Consider the following 15,304-nt stretch of genomic DNA (forward strand, 5'->3'; position numbering starts at 1 on the left):
CTGTGATTAGAGATGCAGATATAAATATGTGATATGTGATAGCAGGATGTAGCAGAGGTGTACTGTTATTAGAGATGTAGGTAGAGAGTTAGAGGCACATGTGAAAAAATGCTATAAAATGGGAATGCTTTCAAAAATAGAAATGTTAATAGTTTCTTTTTATCAATGAACAAAATACATGAACAGAAGAAGTGAATGAACAGAAGAAAAATCGAAATCAAATCAATATTTGGTGTGACCACCCCTTGCCTTCAAAGCAGCATCAATTCTTCTAGGTATACTTGCACACAGTTTTTCAAGGTACTCGGCAGGTAGGTTGTTTCAAACATCTTGGAGGACTAGCCACAGTTCTTCTGTGGATTTAGGCAGCCTCAAATGCTTCTAATCCCAGACAGACTTGATGATGTTGAGATCAGGGCTCTGTGGGGGCTATACCATCACTTCCAGGACTCTTTGTTCTTGTTTACGCTGAATATATTTCTTAATGACATGGCTGTATGTTTGGGGTCGTTGTCCTGCTGCAGAATACATTTGGGGCCAATCAGATGCCTCCTTGAGGGTACTGCATGATGTATAAGTATCTGCCTTGTAGTGTCGGGGACTGGCGGAGAGCCAAGAGCGACTAAGGGTAATCCCTTATAAGCGAACACGCAAACGTGTTTGCCACAAAACCCCGGAAGGTAAACTCTGAGATAACTCTGACAAAAATAAAAGGATCAGCCCAAAAAACGGCTACCGGAAAATAAAGCAACCCTTAAAAACCAGGGCGAACAACCCAACAAAAATGAGTGCTAAAAGCGAGCACTGCAAACCCCAGACCGGGGACAAAATAAAAGAACAACCTAGTATAAAACACGAGGCACGAAAACAAAGAACCTTGAGACGCAGCTCAGGAAAAACACAAACCAAAATACATATGCCGGGGACAACGTCCCTCACCCGCAAGCTCACACGAGATGTAAATGAAATCAAAAAAACAAAGAACCTTTCGGAAGGCGTCAGCCATGCACACAGCACCAACAAGCTGAGCGTCTTCCTTACCTTTTCTTTTTTAAATGAGAAGAAACCCGAACCTGCACGATACCTGACTCATTAAAACAGAGTCTTACCGCGTGCATACCAGCTTGGTGTCAGAGCGAACAGTTAACACCAAAGTGTCGACCGATTGTCAGCGAGGGCTTTAAATACCTTCAGGAGGTAGGCTCCCTTGGCACTAATGAGGACCAGGTGAAAATAATAAAGCCACGACCGGTACTACCTCCCAACCCTGACATGCCTGTACTTCTCATCATTGAGGACAGCATTAATTCTGACCAAATCCCCAACTCCAAACTTGCATTCCAATGGAAACATGGTACTGCATGTGGTGAAACTTATGTCAGAATAGATCCCATGCATTTTTAAATATGGCGGATCTTTATTTGTTTTAAATATGAAAAATTCTACAGGTCCTGGAGCACTTGAACACCAGTATGTACCAAGATATTTAAATGTCTATAAACACTCAAGTGATGTTTTAGTTAAGTTTATGCAGTTTAAAGCTGGTTTAAGCAGGTGGTTTTAATGTTATGGCTGATCGGTGTATGTTTTTGGTTTGTTGTACTTCCATACTGTACTAACAGAACTTCAATTTTTTTTTTTTTTTTACTATGTCTTTAGAAAGCCGAGATTCCATATGGTGTTTTAGGGACGTCCATTTATGCTAATCACAAATTGTGCACACACACAATTATTAGCTTGTGTAAACGACTGCATGTAAACAACATAGGAAATAAGGAGTAGTGTTTATTATTATTAACATATTCCATTATAAATGAAAATGCGTTCAAGATTGCAAATGTGAGCAAACATATTCATACTTTTTTCTGTTTGAAAAGGTGGTGTGCCACGAACAGAAATGGCTGCTGACTGGGAAGAACCTAATGTTACGTTTGACTCCAAACACTGAAACGAAAAAATAATGAAACGAAATCTTAAAACTGTAGCTAGCCCACAGCAGTCCCTGGCCGTGCATACGGTTTGCAAAACTTGAGGGTACGGATTGGCAAACTGAATGTACACATTGCAAAACCAAGGGCATGGATTTCCGTGTTTAAATTCCTGCTGTCTTTTACACATCAGTCTGTATCCCAGTGGGTGCTGCTAATGGGTAAATGCAGTGCAGCTTCTTAATTCGCACAGGGTCTGCATTCAGTGGCCCCATATATGCAGTCACCTGAAGGCAGTGCTGTGAAACTGGCTTTGGATATATCATTTTCCAGCTTGTGTTAAAAAAATATATTACATTTAAGCCCTTAAGTATTGAATGTTAGTTAATATTGATATTCATAGTTTTTTTTTTTTTTTTTTTTTTAAGATGCTGTGAAAATCTAGAAGATGAAGCTTTGACCCTTAGCACAAGTTGTACATTTTGTGAAATCTGATTATGTAGTGTCATCTGCATAGGCTGACTGCTTTTATAGCTTCCTCATTTGGTTTCCTGTTGACGTGTAGACCGGATGCCATCCTCCACAGCTGCAACAATCTGCAGTTCATCAGACAGGGTTATAGGCTAAAACAGCAGTTTGGGATTAAGTGTGACAGTTGGAAGAAGCTGCTGTTGAAATGAAAAAAAGGTTTTACGAGTCAAGTTTTTACTAGAATTCAGTGTGAGCGTGCAGGGTGTGGCTACTGCAGGTTACATAATTACAGGTAAGATTTACAATATGTTAGATTTGTGTTAAAACATTGTTACAAGACCATTGTTCACTGACATGTTGGCTCACCCTCTGCTTGTGTTCAGTCCCTAAATTCGGGTTTCAAAATATATAGTTGACAGTCAACACTTTCGAGGTTCCCCCTCTGGGGATTTTCCACTGGGCTCCAGGGTTCAGAAATACAGCCTACAAAGCAAGATGTATGTAATAAAATCCTTTTTTGTTTTGGAAATCAATAGGGCGATTCACTACGATGGTTTCAGAACCAAGAAGGTAGCGCTGCCAAGTCAGCTGATGGTTTAGGAGGAGTTAAGATAAGATCAGTGTGGGTGATTGGCCACAATGATGTTTTAACTGTGTATAAAATGGGTGTAAAAATGACAGTCCAGGCCCAGGTTTATGAAAAAACTGGTCCGGCTTTATGCGCTTCTGCTAATAAAGTCCCTCGTGAAGATGTTTTTCGACAAATTGGAGATTTGGACTCTGTCGTTTCCTAGACACGACACTCAAAGTGCATGGAATTCAGCCATCATCAAACATTTTAATAATATTTAAATAGAGGCGAATAAGAATGAATTCTGAAAATGAAAATGAAACCCCAATGTAATCTAATAGGGGAATGAGGCCAGTCTCCTTGGTTTAGTGAGACAGTTTCAGTCTTACCATTTTCAAAGTCTCATTATTATGAATTCAAAAAGAAATCTAAAAATCTATTCGGAAATGCATGTTATGAAATTAAATTGGTTCATGTTACTGTGAAAAGGAAAGAGGTGGGAATTGTTCAATTATTTCAAAACAATAAGAAGCCAGTAATTAAATTACTGCAATAAATGAAATACATATTTGTACATAATTATTAAATTTTGGCAAGTTTAGTTCTTAATAACCTACAGACGGTACCATTATCCTTTGATAAAAAAAAAAAGAAAACCTAAAAAATGACGCAGCCAATAATACTAGAAAGAAGAACCTCCGCAGGGCGAGGTTCTTAAGGAGGAAATGAGCAAAAAAATGCAATGCCATCCATAGAAGGAACTGAAAGTATTTTGAAGTCAAACGCTATTTTAAAGACAGGGGAGAAAGAAGGAGTATGCTACAAGGTGGAATTAAATGTGAAAAAGGAGTAAGTAGGCTTCCCTGTGGAGAAGCTTGGTGAAGGGGTGAGCGTTTAATTGCATTAACACTCTTAAATCAGTAAAAAAACAAAACAAAGGGGATTTAGGTGTAATAGTCTAATACAAACCTGCAGTCTAAACACAAAATTCCCATTTGGTACCAAAAAGTAATTTAGAAACTGCAATTGCAATGCAACATTTCACTGTAGGAATTTGGTCCTTTGTGAAGTAAAACAAGTAGTCCGATATTCAGGTTAGCAACAATGTATAAAGATGGCAAAAATTGTCTTTAATTACAGTACGAAGCATAAAAAGGGTAAAAGCAAGGCAGGTCAATTACAAAATCATGTTACAAAGGAATGAGCTTTTCTGCCCCAAACCTCCTGATGTAAAATACAGGTAGTTGTCCCAAATTGGGTGACAGGCGGACGAACACACATTATGTTGTATGAACAGGATGTGACCAAGGAAGCCAAATGGTCAGTGTCAACAAAGCAGACAGTGAACCCCCCTTGATCATTCAGTAGGGGCTTCCTAACCCCCCTTGACCATTCAGTATGGGCTTCCTAACCCCCCTTGATCATTTAGTATGATTGGGGTGTTAGGTGACCATCCAAGAACAGTGAAGCAGTAAATGTATTCTTCCCTACAATACTATAGGAACATTTGTTTAGGTCGCCCACACAAAAGATACCTTTAGATTCACTGTTTAGTTGTTTTTACAATACTTTACTATAGCATGAAAAAATACTTGATACATGTTTCAATATGGTCTTTTTTTTAATAGAGGGAACAGTGGAATCATTGAAAAACATTTTGAATAGTATGAAGATTATATACAATTATAACATAATGTGGGTTTGTTTCACAGTTTTTTTTAACAGAAAATAGTGCATCGACAGTAATGCCACTGGTTGTTAGTGTTTTTTAGATCATTGTTCTATGATCGACACATTCTAGTGCTGGTTCTTTTCCTTTGAGACATGTTCGCAGTGGTTTGGTATTTTTGATCCATTTTGTGAATGAAATGAACTGACAAGCTGCATGTTGGTGCAGAGAGTTGTATGAGTTTTGAAAGTAAATCCATGAGGAAAGACAGTTGGATACATTGGTAGTTAATGTTATGTACGGCACTGAGGACCCAGACGCAGACCAAGGGATAATCCAAAAACGTTGTCCAAGTTCAAACCCAAGAGATCCAAAGACAATGCCAAAAATGGAAAGCAAAAGTATGATCAAATAAACAAGCAAAACGTCAAAATCCAGGTGATCTGAAGTAGAAGGTACAAAAGGGCTAAGGCAGACAAAAAACAAAGCAAATAATCAAAACCAGGCAAACTCAAAAAATAAATCAAAGGGGTGTCGGTAGGAATCTCAAAAACAGGTGTACAAGGAACTCGGCACAAGTAAAGATCAACATTCTGACAAAGAACAAAGCGGAGACTGAGGTTTAAACACATGAGGGAAGGTGACAATTTAGGCGGGGCTGAGGAGAAGGTGGGCTAAACAAATAGACAACAGGTGGGAAACATAATAGGGTAATAATACAATAACAGGGGGGAGACGAAAACCCGGACTGGATGCACAATAACACACATGTAAAACATGGCTCCAGATTAGGGAGTAGACATTTGCATAGATTGAAGACATAGTGATAGTAAGAGACAGGTGCGAAATACAGAATGAATTAGCGGCAACCACTTCTAAACTAAACAATATCATAAACAAAAAGACCCAGTTCCTAATACAAAGACTTAGACATGACAATTTTGAACACAATATCAAATCAAGTAAATATCTGGCAAACCAACTCAAGTGGAACAAAGACAAATCTTTCATCTCAGTCATAAAGAACTCAGCAGGGGAACCCGTGACCACACCCACTGAGATGAACAAAACAAACCAAATTTAGTAGATACCCACTCCTTTCTTAACCAAGTAGACCAGGGGTGTCAAACTGAATCCTCAGGGGGCCGCAGTGTCTGCGGGTTTTTGCGGTTTCCTTTCAATCAGCTGCCAATTAAGGCCAATTAAGACCTTGAGAACAAGGCGTGTGGATACTTTAACCAATCAGTGACTTGAATGAACCCAGAACACCCCAAAAACCAGCAGACACTACGGCCCTCCAGGACTGGAGTTTGACACCTGTGATGTAGACCTACCTCGTCTTAATGAAAAACTAGCGATTGAAGTAGATGCACCCCTAACACTGGATGAATTCTATAAAGCAACTAACCAGATGCCTAACAATAAAGCACCAGGACCTGATGGTTTCCCCGCTGAGTTCTTTAAGAACTTCTGGAACACAATCTCACCACTCTTCTTCAGAGTGACAGTTGACATCAAACTAAACTCAAAAATACCACCGCACATGAACACAGCCCTCCTCTCAGTATTACTGAAGCCTGATAAAGACCCAACCCTATGTTCCAGCTACTGCCCCCTATCGCTCATCAACACCGATCTCAAAATTATCAGAAAAGCACTAGCCACCCGAATTGAAATGGTACCCCATCACTAATCCATCCAGATCAAACCTGATTTATCAAAGGAAGACACTCTTCACAAAATATGCGTAGACTTTTCAATTTAATTCATACATCAAAACAAAACTAAAACAATAATCGCTTCACTAGATGCAGAAAAGGCATTTGACAGAGTAAATTGGACATTCCTTTTTAAAACACTCAACAAATTTGGCTTTGGGGAATCGTTTATTCACTGGATAAAAATATTATATAATTCACCAATGGCCACATTTTCTACGAACGGACTAATATCACAGAGTTTCACACTGCACTGAGGGACCAAGCAAGGATGCCCACTCTCACCAGCTTTATTTGCCTTGTTTATTGAACCACTAGCTGCTGCAATACGTCAATAAAATAAAGGGAATCCATACCCCCTCTACACACCACAAAATCAGCCTTTACGCAGATGACATATTGCTCTACCTACAAGACCCATCAAACTCCTTGCTTGAGGTCATCAGTCTCATTAATTCATTCTCTCACATATCTGAGTACGCTATAAATTGGACAAAATTAACCATTTTACCCATAAATAGTGCCGACTGGAATGCTACATCTCAGAACTCACCCCTCACTTCCACTAGTAATATTAAATATCTGGGTATAAATATTTCCACCAAGCTGTCAGAGTTGTTCCTCCTCCTTTCATTCCGTTAATAAATATAATTGAAGATGATTTAAACTGTTGGACAAACTTACCACTATCTCTAATTGGCAGAATAGCAACTGTGAAAATGACCATACTACCAAAAATTGACTACCTTTTCAGAATGACTCTAACCCAGCCCACCACAAAATGGTTTATTAAACACAATCACAACTAAATTCTATTGGAAAAATAAAACGCCCCGGATCAAACTTTCTACCTTACAGAAACTCAAAACTCAAGGAGGACTGGAAGCCCCAAACTTTTATCAATACTATTTGGCAAACCAGCTAAACTACATCACAAACTGGATTCATCCCAACCAACATGACAACCCATGGATAGAAATAGAACAATCAGAATGTAAAGAAATTTCCATCACCGAAATACCATTCCTCAGTGCCTCTATAAAACACCACAACTGCTTCAAAAACACTGTAATTTCAACAACTCTGAATGCCTGGTGGAAAATTAACAAAATCTTTAAATTCACAATGACCCCATGCAAATACACTCCAATATGGCACAATCCTGACTTCTTGATTACCAAAACACCACTCTCCTTCACCTCATGGAAACAAAAAGGTATCACACATCTTCAACACATCTTTCAGGATGGCACCTTCATCACCTTCCAGGATTTGGTCCATAAGTATAATATTGGGAAAGAGCAATACCTCCAGTACTTTCAATTAAAGTCTGTTTTAAAATATAAAATTACAACTACTACTTACAACCACCTCCACTAATGGATGGAATTAATAAAATAAATTCTCCAAATTATACAAACTAATATCAACCACAGACCTAACAATATCCCTCCCCATCCAAGCCTGGGGGGGGGGGGGGGGGGGGAGTGCGGAAACCTAAGAGATTGCGTTAGTGAGTTAGTTACGTGATAAATCTAAACTACCAATTAAAGTGACTGTTAGTTAGTTAGACAGACAGTAAGTGTATTACCGTAAATCCTCAAATTGTGGCCGGGGTCTTTTATTTACTTAGGCTGCACAAAGCACAGGCCTTTATTTGGAGCAGGCTTGTATTCAAGGCAGGCCTTTATTTCTTATTAGGCTTCTGTTGTAGAATTGTATTCTTAGAAATAAAGTAAAAGGCTACACTTAAAGTGGGCCAAAACTGTTCAACACTTGTTCAGAGTGTTCAACACTTCCTGAAACCGTTCAGAAACGCAACTTGAGTAGCTAAACCATTAATGAAAGCCAAAACAGATGCATCTTCATAAAATACCAACTTGCCAGACACACCTTCATGAACAATAACAAATTAGCGTAGATAACAGCAAGTTAAGGATCTTTTTTTCCTAAAGTGCGTTTTATTGTGAGAAATGCGCTTCGTTTGGAGCAGCATACCGGTAGGCTATAAAAAGATTTTCGCTTTGGTTTGGAATTTAATTTACTTTTGGACTGTTTGATTCAATTGCTAAATGTTGGGACTGATGGGCACTGAAATATGGGGGGTATTTGATGGTTCACTGTTAAGTTTTATGTAGTTGAAAGAGTGTCAGGATTTCCACCCGTCTGTTTATTGCGAGTCAAGGCAGCCGCTTTCATTCATTCATTGAACGAGCACTGTGTTGTAAATACATGGAAACCTTATTGCATAGCCAAGTAGCCTAAATTGAGTTAATTTTTTATTTTGCCTGATTTACTTTTTATTAAATTCGTAGGCTGGAATGCCTCGCGGCAACAATTGTGTTTAAATGTATACTGCTTCAGCTTTTGGCAAGCTACTCAGAAGGGGGCGGCAAGTGACTGGTAGCTTGAGAGCAACGTGTTGGAGACCCACGGTGTAGGACAACGACTTTTCATTGGCAACAATATTAAACCAACCAACAATATAAAATATTAAGAAGAGCTCTTTTATTTCATTGAGTTAAATCGAAACAATGTCTTCTAGTGCTCATGGACTGATAGCCCTACTGGTTGGCAATATTACCCCGGCTTGTATTTGGGGGCCGGCCTTTATTTGTCCGAATCGACCACGCCCCCGGCTATTATCTGAGGCCCGGCTTCAAATAGAATCCCGGACACAATTTGAGGATTTACTGTAATCGGATTAGTACTGTAAAACATCTCATAGCTGCCAACTGTTTTCACACGCACATGCAAATGCGTGTCTCACGCCAAAAGCGTGAGAGTTGGCAGCTATGACATCTAGATTAGTAGAAGTTAGTAAGAAATGCCTTACAACATTTAACTATCGAGAGAAGCCGGAAGTAAGGAATGTGATATTTTCAAATGTTATGTATGTATTTCATTTTGAAATGCTAATACTTTGAAAGTTAAGTTGAGTCATTGTGAACAAGTGATTTGGTTCAGTGATCAAATGATTTTTGGTTTATGAATATTATATCCAAGTAATTTAAAAAAGTGTTTAGAGTTTTGAAAAATGTTCTGAAATGAGTGTCAAAGTGATTGTAAAAAGTAACTGTAAACTGTAAATCAGCCATTGAGCGAGTAGTTTGAAACAAATTTCAGATAGAAATTTCTATTTCCTAATCTTAAAAGAGGTTCATAAAAACAAATCCATCAACTTTATGACATTAAGCATGTTTTTCTTTTCTTTTTTTATGTAATGTGAAACTGCTCTAACATGGTTTGCAACACAAATCAAAAAATGACCCATATTTCAAATACTTCAGGGCCTTTCATGTCACATTTCATGCTTGTCACATCATGTTTTATGTTTAGTTATTGTCTTAGTTATTTTATTGTCATGTCACATATTATGTTCGTCAACATTTTTATGTTGTATTTCTTGTTACGTTTCATTTTCATGTCATGTTATGTTTCATGTTTAGTTCTTGTTACGATTTATTTCGTAGTCTTTCCATGTCACATTATATAATTTATTCATGTCACAGTTTGCAAACTTATGTCACGTCTTATGTTGTTTCATGTTATGTTGTTCTGTTTATTGATTAGCATACACTTTTTTGTGTCTTTCTGCAAACCTTGCGTTCATGCTTTCTCTCTCTCCCTTTCTGTCACTCACGCTTCCCTAATTGTTTAAATTTCCCTGGTCTATTTACTAATCTACTAACTTTAGGTCAGGATTGGGTTAAACTAACATTCTAACCATCTGTTCATGTTTACCTTATGTTTTTTATGCATGTAAATTACTAATTTACTAATGATAGGGCAGGATAGGTTTATTACTAATGATGACTAATTATCTTGTTAACTTGTCAATCCTCCACACCTGATTTCAATTCACATGCTGCTCTCAATCTAATTGTCTGCACCTGCCTACAGCTGCGTAAAGCTCAGTGTTCATGTCATGTTTTTGCGAAATTGGTGCTTCCTGTTCGTCAATGCACGTTTAAATGTTTTGTCAAGCTATTGTCTACCCATTAAGATCGAAGCCTGTTTATTGACCAAAGATTATTGACTTCTGTTTTGTTGACCATTGCCTGCCTGTACCACAAACTCTTGCCTGCTGTCCTTGTGCTTTTGCCCCGCGGAGCAGACTTCGGTCTTGACTCTTGCGCCGTCATTGACCCTGAGCCTGCCTGCCGTCTGTCTGCACTACTGCCCCGCTGACAACTTTCCTGGTTACTGGACTTTTTGCATGGTTTACCGATTTCTAGACTGCCTTCTCCCTCAGTACTGTACTATACTGATTTTATGTGTATGAACTTTGCTTGTTTGACTAGCGGGCGACATGGCTCAGGCCGTAAGGGCTGTCGCCAGGCAGTCGGAGGGTTGCCGGTTTGATCCCCTGCCCAGGCTGTGTCGAAGTGTCCCTGAGCAAGACACCTAACCGCCATATGCTCCTGACGGGCTGGTTGGCGCCTTGCATGGCAGCCAATCGCCGTTGGTGTGTGAGTGTGAGTGTGAGTGTGTGTGTATGAATGGGTGAATGGAGAAGCATCAATTGTACAGTGCTTTGGATAAAGGTGCTATATAAATGGCAACCATTTATCATTTTACCATTTGACTACGCTCACTAGAAATTCCCTGAATAAAGCCCTGACGGGACTTTATTACATCTATGTTGTCCGAGTCGTGCATTTTGGGTCCAACCCCCGCGTACCCGTCTCATTTAAATTACTAAAACTAAAAAAAGTATTATTTGATTATTGTTTGATTATTTGATGTCACTGGAAATACATTTATTTTAATTATTTGCAAGCCATTGAGAAGCAAATGTTTTAAAGGAGGTATGTACAAGTACAGTGTAGGCTATTTCATTTCATAGATGTATTGCCTCAGTACATGTAAGTACTCTCAGCACCTGAATTTGTTGATATACAAGCATTATTCTGTTTATTTCATCAGTAGTTGCATTTGAAAGGTAATCTATTTTACAACATTGGTATTCTAAACAGTCAGCAAGTTGGTTATTGTGATTATCTTTTGAAAGTGATGTAGGGGAGAGCCGGGAAAAGGGAGCAGAGAGACGCATATAACTCATATATATATACACTCACTGAGCACTTTATTATGTATTTATTAGACTTCTACTGCTGTAGCCTATCCACTTGGAGTTATGATGTGTTGTGTCTTCAGAGATGCTCTTCTGCATACCATTGTTGTAATGTGTGGTTATTTGCATTACTGTCACCTTCCTGTCAGCTTTGACCCTTTGACCAGTCTGGCCATTCTCCTCTGATCTCTCTCATTAACAAAGCATTATGTCTGCATGTGATGTGCCCCTCTCCGTTCCTCTCACAACTCAGAGTGGATCCAGTGCCATGGACCACAGAGAGCAGGCACCTACCCCTCTCCATATCATAGCTCAGAGTGGAGGCACTGCTGTAGTACCACAGTTGCATGGATGTCATGCTGAAGGAAACATCACTGTCATTGTAAACTCCCTGCTAGGTAAGGAAGGGTCTTTTTTATTGTTTATATGTGATCAATGCACTTCACTTAATTCTGAGCGTCCATAATGGAATAGGTTTTTTACATGTTATACACCCCCCAAAAGGACACAGCACTGCAGCATATGAACAGCAGTGTCTGTAAAAGCTGCTGATGTCTGCTGAAACCAGGTTCTCTGCCTGCAGGTCTCTCCTCAGGAGCCGTGCAGGAGACAGGGCTGAGCGGCACACAGGTATCAAAGTAGTATCAAAAAAGTTTAAATCACTCATTGAATATTTGAGTGTTTTTCATAATTGGGAGTATTTAAACAAGCCTTTAATGATTTACATATATATATGAAGAAGGACTTGATTAGGGTGTGCTGTGACAGAAATTGTGTAATCTGGAGATTGATATATTCTCTAAACTGGCATTTACAATTATTAATTTGCCAAAATGTATAAAAACTCTTATCACTGTCTGTAGTGGAAGTTACAGATGCAGACCTGGAAACATTTTTCAATGCATCTGAATAATAATGTTATGTATTTTAATACTCGGTGTTCCATAGGTCAAGAGTATGTCTGTGGTTGGTAATTTGGTCCTTATGTTGACAGCTGACAGCCCTGTTCTGAGGCTCTGGTGTTGATTTATCCCTTTCCTGAATTTCTAGACAGACAACCTGCAACCAGACCTCAAAAAAGAAACAAGTAAGATCATTCTTAATCCATCTATTGTTAAAATATTGGTGTCTTTTATACATGTATTCCCCTTGCTTGTTCCTTTCTTAAAACAGGAATACATTTTGAGAAATGAATATGAAAAGATTACAACTGATTTTGCCTGGGACAAAGCTCATACCTTGAGAGATGAACATTGCAGAGACATAACAAATGACTTAAGTGAAGCAAGACGCTTGTACCATTCATAATAGTCATTTAATTACATTTATTTATAACAGAATTATGAAAATAAACTGGTAGACCTCCTTTGACCCCAAGTGTGCAGAATCTGAAGGAGACGTGCGGTAGAGGCAACCAGATTGTCAGCCAAAATTGCCTGATTCTCATCTGACCACACATGTTCATTCAATCAATTAAATTCAAATTTGAATGTCTTGGTCGGATACCGCATCAGCATGTTCAGCATCGAAGCAGACATGCATAACATGAGGTACCTAATACCGACGGTCATATATGGTAGTGGGTTGGTGATATTTTGTTCAGGGGCACTTACCTAATACCGACGGTCATATATGGTCGTGGGTTGGTGATATTTTGTTCAGGGCACTTACCTAATACCAACGGTCATATATGGTAGTGGGTTGGTGATATTTTGTTCAGGGGCACTGGCTAAAGTATCAGGCCATTTTGACTGTCTGGTTGCCTCGACCACAAGGCTGAGACTTGGCTGTGGGTGGATTTACTGGTAAGACAGTGATGCAAAGCATACTTCAGTCCACACAGAAATGGTTCATTCACTCACAACAAAAGCTTCTGTAAGGTTAAATGAACTGACAATCAGAACGATTGCTTAGGAATTGTGATTAAATAAAGAGTCTGTGAGGACCATCTTGGTGGAAATTTTAGGCATGTGGAGCTGTGCGCAAAGATGGTGCCCAAGTTGCTTTCCGAGGGCACCTGCACGGGACACTGTGTGTTCCCAGTACACTTCTTTCAGCATGGCCAGGGTCTCTGCTGGTCAGTCCGTTTAGCCAAGAATGTTATTCCTTTGCTCCAGATTCATAGTGTTACAGAGAGTTAGAAACCCAACTGCAAAAACAATTTGTTAAAAGAACCAAGACTGGGCTTATACAGTGGTGTGAAAAAGTGTTTGCCCCCTTCCTGATTTCTTATTTTTTTGCATGTTTGTCACACTTAAATGTTTCAGATCAAACCAATTTAAATATTAGTCAAAGACAACACAAGTAAACACAAAATGCAGTTTTTAAATGAAGGTTTTTATTATTAAGGGAGAAAAAAAATCCAAACCTACATGGCCCTGTGTGAAAAAGTGATAACTGGTTGGGCCACCCTTAGCAGCAACAAGCGTTTGCGATAACTTGCAATGAGTCTCTTACAGCGCTGTGGAGGAATTTTGGCCCACTCATCTTTGCAGAATTGTTGTAATTCAGCCACATTGGAGGGTTTTCAAGCATGAAACGCCTTTTTAAGGTCATGCCACAGCATCTCAATAGGATTCAGGTCAGGACTTTGACTAGGCCACTCCAAAGTCTTCATTTTGTTTTTCTTCAGCCATTCAGAGGTGGACTTGCTGGTGTGTTTTGGATCATTGTCCTGCTGCAGGACCCAAGTTCGTTTCAGCTTGAGGTCACAAACAGATGGCCAGACATTCTCCTTCAGGATTTTTTGGTAGACAGCAGAATTCATGGTTCCATTTATCACAGCAAGTCTTCCAGGTCCTGAAGCAGCAAAACAGCCCCAGACATCACACTACCACCACCATATTTTACTGTTGGTATGATGTTCTTTTTTTGAAATGCGGTGTTACTTTTACGCCAGATGTAATGGGACACACACCTTCCAAAAAGTTCAACTTTTGTCTCGTCAGACCACAGAGTATTTTCCCAAAAGTCTTGGGGATCATCAAGATGTTTTCTGGCAAAATTGAGACGAGCCTTAATGTTATTTTTGCTCTGCAGTGGTTTTCACCTTGGAACTCTGCCATGCAGGCCATTTTTGCCCAGTCTCTTTCTTATGGTGGAGTCATGAACACTGACCTTAACTGAGGCAAATGAGGCCTGCAGTTCTTTGGATGTTGTTGTGGGGTCCATGTTTTCGCCATTTGTGGATAATGGCTCTCACTGTGGTTCGCTGGAGTCCCAAAGCTTTAGAAATGGCTTTATAACCTTTTCCAGACTGATAGATCTCAATGACTTTCTTTCTCATTTGTTCCTGAATTTCTTTAGATCTCGGCATGATGTCTAGCTTTTGAGGATCATTTGGTCTACTTCACTTTGTCAGGCAGGTCCTATTTAAGTGATTTCTTGATTGAGAACAGGTATGGCAGTAATCAGGCCTGGATGTGCCTAGAGAAATTGAACTCAGGTTTGATAAACCACAGTTAAGTTATGTTTTAACAGGGGGGCAATCACTTTTTCACACAGGGCCATGTAGGTTTGGATTTTTTTTCTCCCTTAATAATAAAAACCTTCATTTAAAAACTGCATTTTGTGTTTACTTGTGTTGTCTTTGACTAATATTTAAATTTGTTTGATGATCTGAAACATTTAAGTGTGACAAACATGCAAAAAAAAATAAGAAATCAGGAATGAATGAATGAATGAATGAATGTTTCTTTATTTCGAACATTAACATAAAAACATTTTGAAAATAATAATAAGTACAATACACAATACATTAAAAACATCTTAAAACAAAAAGGAGAAAAAAACAAAAAAACAAAAAAAACATAATAATGTACAATATTAATCATAATTACAATGAAAATAATAGTATTTGTTCGAAAAGGA

The 15,304-nt window shown here is 38.9% G+C and overlaps 1 pseudogene; it reads left to right on the top strand.

Annotated features, from left to right (window-relative positions):
- The first annotated feature begins 2,555 nt into the window (after positions 1-2,555).
- LOC133111360 (uncharacterized) overlaps positions 2,556-15,304 on the top strand; it is a 45,515-nt pseudogene continuing 32,766 nt past the window's right edge.

This window comes from Conger conger, chromosome 15 (assembly GCF_963514075.1).
Source record: "Conger conger chromosome 15, fConCon1.1, whole genome shotgun sequence".
Lineage (NCBI taxonomy): Eukaryota > Metazoa > Chordata > Actinopteri > Anguilliformes > Congridae > Conger > Conger conger.